General features: G+C 56.3%; 1 non-coding gene across 1 annotated transcript; it reads left to right on the forward strand.

The window, feature by feature from the left end:
* The first annotated feature begins 387 nt into the window (after window positions 1–387).
* LOC140692323 (U6 spliceosomal RNA) lies at window positions 388–494 on the forward strand. The gene has a single exon (XR_012067894.1). It is a non-coding gene; the product is annotated as a U6 spliceosomal RNA (small nuclear RNA).
* The last annotated feature ends 10,198 nt before the right edge of the window (window positions 495–10,692 follow it).

Below are 10,692 nucleotides of genomic sequence, written 5' to 3' on the forward strand. Positions count from 1 at the left end.
TTCAGGGCCGGGAGTAGGGGGTCAGTCTGGTAGGAGATTTCCACACATCGGGGTCATCGAAACGGCTCGAGCAGTTTGAAATGCCTCTGATGAGGTCCTGGGGTGTTCGGCTCAACTCTCTGAGCGGCTCCCCCGAAAACAGGCCCGAGGATGGTTTCCACAGGAGCTGTTGTGGCCATTTCTCTGACGTTTACCTCCCGTTGTCCAGCTTCAGTCTGCAGGGCTTCAGGAGACGGAGCGTTTTCGTACTCAATGATGCCAAGGCAAAAGGGTGAGAGAAAATGGGAAACATTCGTGGAGAGGGTCCTAGGCAGATAGTGGAGGCAACTAGAAGACCTTCAGTCTCCGGGCTGGCTTTCAGGTTGAGACAAAAACCCTAAGGAAAGCGCTTGCTGCCACAGGACATAGACTAACATGGGAACCATCCAGAGAAGATCAGCACGGCCCCTGAACGTGGACGACACACGCCCATGCGTGAAGCGTTCCATAGTTTTAGTGAAGTCAGTCACCCAGGGAAAGACAGATATCCTATGCCATCACTTCTAGGTGGGATCTGAAAGTAAGTCAAGACACCCATCCATACATAAATAACTCCATTTTAAAAAGACTCCAAGGAACCTATTTACAAAACAGAAACAGACTGGACTCGCAGACATGGAAAAGAAACCGATGGTTAACACAGGGGACAGGGTAGGGTGGAGGAACGGGGTAAGGCGGAGGGATAAATCAGGAGTTTGGGATTAGCAGATATAAACCACCCTATACAAACTAGGTACACAAGTAGGTCCTACTGTCTAGCACAGGGAACTATGTTCAATAGCTTGTAATAACCTATCCTGAAAAAGTATACGTGTGTGTGTGTGTGTGTGTGTGTGTGTGTGTGTGTGTGTGAATAAGTGAATCACTATGCCGTACGTCATAAATGAACACAACATTGTAAGTCAACTATACTTCCATTGACAGAGAGTTCCTACAATAAGCAGGCAGACAGACCGACAGACCGTCAGACAGACAGGCAGGCAGACAGACAGACAGACACACACACACACACACTGTCTGTCTGTCTGTCTGTCTGTCTGTCTCTCTCTCTCTCTCTCTCTCTCTCTCTTTCTCTGTCTGTCTGTCTATCTGTCTGTCTCTCTTCTAAGGGTGGAGAAGAGTTTGCTGAGCTATTTCGGGGGCCCTCTCATCCTAGTTCCTATCTCCAAGTTGGTTCAAAGTCCAAAAGGCCGTCAAGCACTTAGTCAGATAGGTCCCTCGAAGAATACCTCCCACATCACGATGACAGACTTCTTAGGCCAGCCGAGAAGGTCCTTCAGTTCTGTGCCCATCTTGGCTCTAAGTTGATGTCAGTCCTCCAGGATCCAAGAAAGCCACGTTGGAAAACAAGTGGTGATTTTGATGGGACAGAAGATCAGTCATTTGGGGGGCGAAGGGTGGGGTAGGGAGAGATACCAGCCTGTCTGTCTGTTTTCATCCAGTGTGGGAGCCTTCCCAAAGAGATAACTCGAGAAGAGAGAAACGGGGAGTTGACAAAGAACACGTGCGGTGGCGTGCCCTCCCCCCACCCCAGGAGAAGGCCAAGCCAGAAGTCCCTCCGGATGGCGGGCTCTGGACTCCGGCTTCCAGGGGAAGCGATATTTTTTCCTCCCCATTTCAGGCCCGGAAGAAGAGGGAGAGGCAGAGTGTCCTTCTCGGGCATCCGTTGTTTCTGAAGCACGCTTGTTGCCGAAAGATCGGCCCCCGTCCCCGATGAGCCCAAGAATCCAGAGACAAGGTCTTGGAGCTTAGAAGAAAAGAGGTCATTTTATCGCTCTGCCGGGCAAAGGGGATTCACAGCAGGCTAGCGTCTTCAAAACTGTGTACCCACCTTGGGGATGGAGTGGGTGGGGTGGTTCTAGAGCCATAGCTCAAACAATCAAGCATCGATCACCATCCACAGAATCGTTTTCTCATCAGAAGACTCAGCATGGTGTCACGATGCCTCCCAGGTGACCCATTCTATAGAGGCTGGCGGTTAGATCTCATTATCTCATAAGCACTCAAGGTGTGGCCTTCTTGGTCACTCAGGCTATTTTGTCAGGTCAGTAGTCCCGTGACCGACCTTCTCCTCGGAGAAGGACTCAGAGACCCAGCACGATGATGACTTGCAATGACTGAAATACAGTAGAAACAGTAAGATCGATAGCTTCCAGTTTCAACAACGGGCCTGGAACCGTGAGCAGCAACCGGTCAGTCAGAAGAGTCGACCGTTTTAAGGGCGAGCATAAGAAACCGAATGACACCCCCCCCAAGCAAATGAATGAATGAATGACCTAATGATCCTCCCCTCCTCTCCCCCCCCCCCCGCCCAAAAACGAAGCAATCCGTTAGCCTAATTCCGGCCATTTTCTTCATCCTCCTTCACCCTGAAGCCCCAGTCAGCCACGTGCCACAGTGGTCTGTTTTCTGGTTTCCTCCACCACCCCAACCCCCACCAACGACCACCCCGCCAACATCCCCCCATGCCCAACCACCGCCCCAAGCGCGGGACTGGACGGGGGTGCTGGGGGCTGAGGGGGCGGCGATGGCGGCTTGAGGTGAGGGTGGGGAGTGTTCCGCCCAGATCGTATAGGAAGCTCAAACACAGCTGCAGTACGAGACGAGATGGTAGATTTCTGTGAGTCCTCCCTCCTCTTAAAATCCTTCCTAAGGAGGAGACAGACAGAAAGAGAAACATCACCCTCACTCCCAACGCCTCCTGTGCCCTCGTTGCACCCCAAAACAACAACAAGAAAAACAAAAACAAACACAACCACAAATAACTCGCTATCCCTGGGGAAGAAGGTTTCGATGGCATGGGGATATCATTCTAAACTTCATTCCCTCTTCATCACATTTCATGGAAACCGATTGCAATCTATGAGGCCCTGTGAAGGTAGGGGTTGGGGGGTTAGGGAGGAGGGAGGGAAGGGAAGGGGGGGGAGAGAGAGAGAGAGCGAGCAGAGGAGAGGAGGGATAAAAGGGGAGAGGACAGGAAAGGAGAGGAGGGGAAAGAGGGGAGGGAAGGGGAAGTGAGAGGAGGCGAGGGGAGAGGAGAGGAGTGGAGGGGAGGGGAGAAGAGAGGAGCGGAGGGGTGAGGGGGGGAAGGGAGGGGAGAACAGGGAAGAGGAGAGGAGGGGAGAGGAGAGGAAAGAGAGACAAGGGAGACAGACAGAAAGGCACACGCGTGCGTGTGCGCGCGCGCGCGCACACACACACACATACACACACAGAATAGCGAAATGGAGAGAGAGACAGAGAGAGACAGACAGACAGACAGACAGACAGACAGACACGGATCTAGGTCAGGGAGACTACACATGGGTATTCTTCTGAGTGATTTTATGTGTTTTCTCAATCGCCACCTATGGAGATAAAAGTCGCTCCCATAAGATGAAGGGAGTCCTTCTGCCACCGCCCCCGGCCCCGCCCTCCAGCACCGCTTGTGTTTGTCAGGGATTCCAAGCCAAAGCACGTGGAGGAGTGGGAGAGCTTCCTGGCGGCCCAAGGGGGAGGAAAGTCCGGCAGCATGAGAGAGGTAGTTGGCACGGGGAAGCTGGAGGCAGGCTGACGAGAAGATGGGTGAAGGGGCAGGGAGGAGGGTTTCCCAAGTTGGAGAGCCAAGACGAGGGAGGGGAGCCGTCGGTGGTCGCGTTCTGACCCCGACCCCGACCCAGACTGGAGCGGATCCCTGAAAGGAGGCGGTTCGGGCTCTCCGGCCGAGAACGCCCCTCTCTTCCTCTTTGTGCAGAAACACCTTCCGCGGACCGAGAAAGTCCATCCCGAGACCCTCGTCGGAAGAGTCCTTTCCAGACCCATCACGATCCTCCTGGGCCAAGGGGTCCAGGGGATGGGGCGGGGCCTCCATTCGATCCGTCTTCCGTCCGTCCATCCATCCGCAAGATCTTGAATATCCATGTAGGATTCCGGATGGTAGCAGTTTTCCAGGATCCTCCAGATCCTTGTAAGACCTCTCCTGGCAGATTCGACCCCTAGGTCGTACCGCGCAGCACAGGGCACTAGATTCAGTCCCTCGGGACGAGGGTCCCTGAAAAAGACCAGGAAAAAGAAGAACACAATCACTATGGTGTGCACCAGCCAGAAACCAGCACAACCTCGTCACTCTAACAGACTTGCCAAAGGCGGGGTGGGGAGAGAAAGTCATAGGATGGCTACCATCCCTCCCACCCCCACCCCACACGCCAAGCCCCCCAGCCCATCGTCATCCCTGCTCCCCCTCCCCCTCCCCCTCCCCTCCATCGACGCCCGCCTCCCGCTTGTACCCCACTCCTCTGAACCCAGCACCACCCACCTCGGCCTGGACGTGCTCGGCTCGGCTCGGCTCGGCTCGGCTCGTCCCGGCCCGGCCCGGCCCGGCCGTCCGGCCGACTTCTTCGCAGTGTCTAAAATAGCGCCCGGCCGACAGGCAGGTGGCACACGGCACCCGGCAGGGGAGCGAGCGGGACGGTTCGGGATCTCTGGGCGGCGGGGACACGCGGCCGGACAACCAGGAGCACGGACGGCCTGGCGTGCGTTTCTCCGCTCGGGGGGCCTCGACCAGGGACTGTGGTACGGGGAACGGGGACACACACACACACACACACACACACACACACACACACACACACACACCCCACCCCCACCCACACCCACCCCTTCACCCCCACCCCCACCCCCACCTCTGACAGCTTTCATTTGTTTTCGGCCGACCGTCCCTCGATGAGGTACAAGTGTCGGGGCTGGGGCTGGGGCTGGGGGGGTGGAGTTCCTCCCTCCACAACGACCCCACACGGGCTCTGTTCCAGTCACCCGAGTCCTCTTCCAAGTGAGACCACAGGCCTCCATCACCTGGCGTGAACACTCGGGGGAAAAAGTCACCATCCTCATCGCTCCGCTCCACCTCTACACGTGAAGAACAGTTCCCACCCCACGCCACTCAACCCCACCCCACGCCCCGATGCCACCCACCGCAGTGGAGAGAAACGAGACGAATCCACAGACGTCCATCCATCCGATGAAGAAACGGACGGCCCCATTCCAAGGAAGCATAGATATCTAGTCAGGAGATTCATCGAGTACTATGGAGGCGGTGGGAAAGGGGGGGGGGTGTTGCGGTGGGGAGGGCCTAGAGATCCAGCAGTACAGCCCGTGCTTAGCATGCAAAAAATAAAGGCCCAGGGTTCAATCCCCAGCACCTACTCTTCAAAAATAACCCGCGGAGAAGCAAGACGGCGGAGTAGAAGGACACTCGTAGCTCACCCTCTCCCACAAATACACCAAAACTCACATCGACGGACCCACTCGGCCAATCAGAGCACCTGCGGAACTCCGACAGAACACCGCCCTCTTCGAAAGACAAAGACGCCCAAAATCTGGTAGGAGAAAAGGAGAAAAGAAAGAGTCAAAAGCAAAACAGTGCGGGAGGGACCGGTCCCGCGGGGAGGGAGCGGCAGAGGAGGAATAGGGCTCGTTCGCCAAAACTGCCCCTCTCCAACGGAGAGGCCGACGGGACGGAGGGGGCGCCCCCGAGCCTCAGATCTACCCAGAGCACCCCTTGACCGACCGATCCAAGTGAAACGGGCACAGAGGGTCCCCGCGACACCCAGCCCGAGTCGCAGGCCGGCAGCCAGGGGCCGGGACAGGCCGCACGAGCCGGGCGGAGGACCGGGGCGGCGGCCGGGAGGGGATACAGAGCAGAACAACCCGCCCCCCCGCCCCCCGTACATGACGGGAAAAGAAAGGCAAAGCAACACGGCCGGTGTGCCCTGGGGGGAGGGGCGCCGTAGCCTCCGTCTCCTCAGATCCGCGGCGCCATCACCGGCGCTTCTCGCGAGAAGAGAGGCGGGACGCAGCCACAGCCGCCATAGCCTCTGGCGTGCAGCATGCGGGCGGGGGCGGGGCCGAGACTCGAATCCGCACCCGGGGGCTCCGCAGCCTTCTAGGCAGGACTGAGATTCGTTTACAGCCCGAGGCAGATAGGATATTTCTGCCCCGGTACCTCAGAGAACTCGCGCCACCATGACTAAGAAGGAGCCGAGTTTGGGGACGCAGCTAGGGGCGGGGCGGTTCCACGGTCTTCCCCGAGCCCACCTACGGAGAGGAGCGCCGCCGACCCGAGTCGGAGCACACAGCCGCACAGAGCAGCGGAACGACCGGGGCCGGGAGAGGGCGGGCGGCCAGCCAGCCACCCTCCTTCCCGGGAGGAACGCAGCATCCGACCGCGGTGCCGGGAACACGTCCTTCCCCCCCCCCCCCCCGTTTTTTTCCTTTTCCTTTCTCTTTTTGAATCTCTCTTCTATCGGTTTTACCTTCTGTTACCTTTTTAACCTTGACTTTTGAACAGTCGTCTACGTTGACGGTTTTAATCCCTTTTAAATGTTTCATTGAAAATCTTTTTATTATTATTATTTTTAAACATCCACCCCCTTTCCTTTTTCTCTTCTCTTGGTTTAGATCTCCTGTTATTGATTATTTACAGGTTTCAGATATCGTTTCTCGATTTTTTTTTCTCCTTTTTATTAAGGTTATTAAAAGACGTCTCAACTCGATCGGTCTTCTGCTTCCACTTACTCTTCTATGATTGATTACACAGTGTCTTCAAACCTTTTCTTTCTCCCTCCTTTTCAAATCCTGTGTTTTATCTCTTGTTAAAATCTGTTCTATTTCCGATTACCTTTTAAAAATTTACTTTTGAAACAATTGTGTTTTATTTTCTGATCTTTTCTATTTTTTAAAGGCTTTTAGAAGACGTCTCAACTCGATCGCTCTTCTGCTTCCACTTGCTCTTCTATTATTGCTTGTACACTGTTTTCAAACCTTTTTTTCCTCCATTCTTTTAAAATCTGGCTCCCCCACCCCCCTCCCCCTCCCACCGTCTCTGTCTCTGTCTCTCTCTCTCTCTCCCCCTATCCCCCTCTCCGTCTCCCTCTATCTCCCTCTCCCTCCCCCTATCCCCCTCTCCGTCTCCCTCTATCTCCCTCTCCCTCTCCCCCTCTCTCTCTCTCTGTCTCTCTCTCTCTGTCTCTCTCTCTCTCTCTGTCTCTCTCTCTCTCTCTCTCTCTCTCTCTCTCTCTCTGTCTCTCTCTCTCTCTCTCTCTCTCCCCCTCTCCCCCCCTTTTAAAGTTTTATTCCTGTATAGGCTTTAGATAAATACCTAAACTCCTTATGGACCACAATAGATAACTGATACTCCTTAAGCCACAGTGCCAGAGAGATAGGAGCAGCATGAGGAAGCAGAGGAACCACTCCCAATGAAAAGAGCCAGAGAAATTCCCTGAAAGCACGATCCACAAAATAGACACGGATGGCCTGCTAGATCAAGATTTCAAAAAAGGAGAGATCCAAGTACCGAGGGAACGCCAAGTGATAGTGTTTAGATGTATACTGTACGTCAAAAACGAAATCGAAGCTCTAAAGAAGAGTCAAGGAGAACTGGTCAGCTCATTGGCTGACATGAGAAGTGGTCTAAAGGCTGTCCAAAGGAGGCTAGATCACGCCGAGGAGCGAATAAGTGGCCCAGAAGACAGGACAACAGAAGGAACCCAATCAGAACAGCTGAGAGAAAAACAAATAAAGAACAACGAAAACAATCTCAGGGACCTACGGGACCATCGAAAGCGTGCCCATCTACGCACAATAGGGGTTCCAGAAGGGGAAGGAAGAAGCAAGGGGGTCGAAAAGGTATTTGAAGAAAGCATGACTGAAAATTTCCCAGCTCTAAGGAAGGAATCCGATATCCAAGTCCAGGAGGCTCAGAGGGTGCCAAACAGGGAGAACTCAAACAGACCCACACCGAGACCTATCCTAATCCAGATGGTCAGAGTCAAGGAGAAAGCAATGATCCTAAATGCCTTTAGGCAAGAGAAAAACAAAGAGTGAGTTCCAAGGGAACCCCCATAAGGCTCTCAGCGGATTTCTCTCCACAAACACGTCAGGCCAGAAGGGAGTGGCAAGATCTATTGAAATTCCTGAATGAAACACAAAACAAAACAAAACAAAACAAAACAAAACAAAACAAAACAAAACAATGCAGCCTAGGATACTCTATCCAGCAAAGCTATCCTTTAGAATAGAAGGAGAGGTAAAGAACTTCACAGACAAGCAAAAACTAAAAGAGTTTTGCAACACTCAACCCATGCGAAAAGAAACATCCACAGGTCTACTCTAAATAGAGAAGCAGCAGGACGGTACAAACATGAGACACTCATCCCCGGAAAGGTGATCACTACCGTTCATTCCAAACAGAATAAACACAAAATTGTAAAAGAAGACATCTAAACCATCAGGAGTGACAGAGGGAAGCAAGAAAATAGAGAGACTTTTATTTTTCCCCCTTCTCCTTCCTTTCTTTCTCTTTGAAACGTTTTGTTCTCGGTAGGATGGGCTTGAGATTCTATTACTATCTGTTTCGTACAAACAGTTATAGTCCTAGGTGAACAGATTTCCAAAAAAAAAAAAAAACGAACGAACGAACGAACGAACGAACGAACGAACGAACGAACAAAACAGAAACAGACCGACAGATTACAAACTTGAGGTTGTCAGGGGTAAGGGCGGTGGGACGGGACTGGGATCTCCACATGTAGAATAGATAAACACGATGGTACCGTGGAACACGGGGAAGAAAAGTTTAAAAAAAAAAAATCAAATAAGCCAAATGACGCCTACCCGCCCGAAGAAAGAAAAGTCCATAGACACGGACACGCATGCGTACAGACACCGCATACAGAGAGAGAGAGACTGTAGACAGACAGACAGACAGACAGACAGACAGACAGACAAAGACAGACATACTTAAGCCAAGCATGTAAACTAAAAATCCCTACATGACGTGAAGCAACCCAGATCATCCAATAACCAAGGACGCCCGGTCAACTAGAGATCCTTGGGGCCACAGGAGGCCAGGTAAGCCGCATAGACACACAGAGTACAATCCCTCGGGCCGCGGGCAGCTGAGAGGGCCGCGACAGCTGGTCGACCGTGTTGTGGGGGGGGGGGGGGAGATCCACTCGGAGATCCCCTCGGGCCGCGACGAGACAGAGGGCCGCGACGGCTGGTCGACCTCATGGGGGGAGATCCACTCGGGCCGCCATCAGACAGAGGGCCGCGACGGCTGGTCGACCTCGTTGGGGGGGGAAATCCACTGGGGCCGCGACGGCTGGTCCACCTCGTGGGGGGGGGATCCACTCGCAGATCCCCTCGGGCAGCGACGAGACAGAGGGCCGCGGCGGCTGGTCGACCTCGTGGGGGGGGATCCACTGGGAGATCCCCTCGGGCCGCCATCAGACAGAGGGCCGCGGCGGCTGGTCGACCTCGTTGGGGGGATCCACTCGGAGATCCCCTCGGGCAGCGACGAGACAGAGGGCCGCGACAGCTGGTCGACCGTGTTGTGGGGGGGGGGGGAGATCCACTCGGAGATCCACTCGGGCCGCGACGAGACAGAGGGCCGCGACGGCTGGTCGACCTCGTGGGGGGGGATCCACTGGGAGATCCACTCGGGCCGCCATCAGACAGAGGGCCGCGGCGGCTGGTCGACCTCGTTGGGGGGATCCACTCGGAGATCCCCTCGGGCCGCGACGAGACAGAGGGCCGCGACGGCTGGTCGACCTCGTGGGGGGGATCCACTCGGAGATCCCCTCGGGCCGCGACGAGACAGAGGGCCGCGGCGGCTGGTCGACCTCGTGGGGGGGATCCACTCGGAGATCCCCTCGGGCCGCGACGAGACAGAGGGCCGCGGCGGCTGGTCGACCTCGTTGGGGGGGGATCCACTCGGAGATCCCCTCGGGCCGCGACGAGACAGAGGGCCGCGGCGGCTGGTCGACCTCGTTGGGGGGGGATCCACTCGGAGATCCCCTCGGGCCGCGACGAGACAGAGGGCCGCGGCGGCTGGTCGACCTCGTGGGGGGGGATCCACTCGGAGATCTCCTCGGGCCGCGACGAGACAGAGGGCCGCGGCGGCTGGTCGACCTCGTGGGGGGGATCCACTCGGAGATCCCCTCGGGCCGCGACGAGACAGAGGGCCGCGGCGGCTGGTCGACCTCGTTGGGGGGGGATCCACTCGGAGATCCCCTCGGGCCGCGACGAGACAGAGGGCCGCGGCGGCTGGTCGACCTCGTTGGGGGGGGATCCACTCGGAGATCCCCTCGGGCCGCGACGAGACAGAGGGCCGCGGCGGCTGGTCGACCTCGTTGGGGGGGGATCCACTCGGAGATCCCCTCGGGCCGCGACGAGACAGAGGGCCGCGGCGGCTGGTCGACCTCGTGGGGGGGGGATCCACTCAGAGATCCACTCGGGACGCGATGAGAGAGAGAGAGACAGAGAGAGAGAGAGAGCCGCGACGGCTGGTCGACCTCGTGGGGGGGGGATCCACTGGGAGATCCACTCGGGCCGCCATCAGACAGAGGGCCGCGGCGGCTGGTCGACCTCGTTGGGGGGATCCACTCGGAGATCCCCTCGGGCCGCGACGAGACAGAGGGCCGCGACGGCTGGTCGACCTCGTGGGGGGGATCCACTCGGAGATCCCCTCGGGCCGCGACGAGACAGAGGGCCGCGGCGGCTGGTCGACCTCGTGGGGGGGATCCACTCGGAGATCCCCTCGGGCCGCGACGAGACAGAGGGCCGCGGCGGCTGGTCGACCTCGTTGGGGGGGGATCCACTCGGAGATCCCCTCGG

This window comes from Vicugna pacos, unplaced genomic scaffold, assembly GCF_048564905.1.
Source record: "Vicugna pacos unplaced genomic scaffold, VicPac4 scaffold_5, whole genome shotgun sequence".
NCBI lineage: Eukaryota > Metazoa > Chordata > Mammalia > Artiodactyla > Camelidae > Vicugna > Vicugna pacos.